A 1,765-nucleotide genomic window follows, 5' to 3' on the forward strand; every position below is an offset into this window, starting at 1 on the left:
TAGCTGTCCAATTAATTTCTTTCTATTTTTTTTTTTGGTAGAGACGGGGTCTCGCTCTTGCTCAGGCTGGTCTCGAACTCCTGAGCTCAAACGATCCGCCTGCCTCGGCCTCCCTGAGTGCTAGGATTACAGGCGTGAGCCACCGCGCCTGGCCCAACTTACTCGTTTTTTTGTTGTTGTTGAGGAGTCTCGCTCTGTTGCCCGGGCTAGAGTGCCTTGGCATCAGCCTAGCTCACAGCAACCTCAAACTGCTGGGCTCAAGCCATCTTCCTGCCTCAGCCTCCCAAGTAGCTGGGAGTACAGGCATATGCCACCACACCCGGTTAATTTTTCTATTTTTAGTAGAGATGGGATCTCACTCTTGCTCAGGCTGGTCTTGAACTCCTGACCTCAAGTGATCCTCCCGCTTTGGCCTCCCAGAGTGCTGGGATTATAGGTGTGGGCCACCATGCCTGCCCTAGTCTTTTCACAACTGAAAAAACTAAGATTCCCAAAAAGTTAAATGAGAAACAGAAATATTAAAATAAGTTAGGAAAAAAGAGAAAATATACATATCGACCATAAAAATGTAATTAGAGCCTGGTCGCCCCAAAAATACAGAAAATAAGCAATCTTTAATCAGTGAAATTAAATTATGAAAAGAAAATATCGTATCCGTTTCTTGGCTCAGTTTATTAACATCTTATAGCTGTAACAATAATCATTTGGTAAGTACATCCTATGAGCCAAGCACCATGTTAAGTACTTTAAATACATTTAAGTATCAAGCAATCTTACGATAATACAGGCATGATTACACCCTTTTTATTAATGAGGAAACTAATGTCCAGAGAGGTTATATAACTTACTGAGTATCACACACAAATCTATAAATTATAGAGCCTGGCTTAAAATCTAGATTTAATTGGTCCCAAGTCTATGATTTTCCACTATACCTGTACTGGCTTTCCGTTAGATAATTTAGGTCTGGACAAATTTTTACAGAGAAATGGCAGCTTATATAATACTTGCCCAGATATTTTAATCACTTCAAGGAACATCTATGTTAAAATTTGTCAGCTTTCTTTAATACATCTACTTATCAATTCCTACATAAGATTAAAAAACAAAAACTACACGAAACCCGGAAACACAGATATACTTAACACAAAACATGTATTCTTAGAAACAAATGTTAATTATATAGTTTTTAAAATGTTTTAATCTGCTAAAGGAGATTATAAACTCCGAGGTAAATAATTTTGCATAGCTAACATCAGTTTTTATAAGTTTGAGTATCTTTACTGATGTATCTATGCTATATTCAAGAATCTACCATAAATCTACATTTCACTGGAATTTAGTTGTAGTATTTAATTAGTCACTGTAAGCCTACTAAGCTTACAGTTTAGTGTAAGTTATTGTAACATGAACATCTGTCTTCTATTTCATAGAAAACTCTTTAAACACAAAAGAACTTTAAAACATATTTTTAATTCAAGAGTCTATTATGATTGGCATTGTACTTTTCCCCATAGTTCTACTCTTAATAGAAAACCCCAAAGTTCTAATTCATTAAATACCTTAGATGCATGTTCTAAATATTGTTTTCCTGCAGACATTTGAGTAAGCAGACGAAATTTGTTGTCTTGAAGTACATAGATGCCCTATTCCAAAAATAGAGAAAACATCAAAAGGCAATGTAGTCCGTAGTTCTTAAAATTACATTATTGCTACAAAACAATGTTAAAGTTTTTTAAAGTTATTAAAATTCTCCTTTCCATTG

At 35.4% G+C, this 1,765-nt stretch overlaps 1 protein-coding gene across 1 annotated transcript in view; it reads right to left on the minus strand.

The window, feature by feature from the left end:
* The window catches only part of TRAPPC6B (trafficking protein particle complex 6B), a 19,340-nt gene that overhangs the window by 4,089 nt on the left and 13,486 nt on the right, over window positions 1-1,765 (minus strand). The gene's annotated exons all lie outside the window — the stretch shown is intronic.

The sequence above is a fragment of the Propithecus coquereli genome, unplaced genomic scaffold (assembly GCF_000956105.1).
Source record: "Propithecus coquereli isolate 6110/MARCELLA unplaced genomic scaffold, Pcoq_1.0 Scaffold116, whole genome shotgun sequence".
Taxonomy (NCBI): Eukaryota; Metazoa; Chordata; class Mammalia; order Primates; family Indriidae; genus Propithecus; species Propithecus coquereli.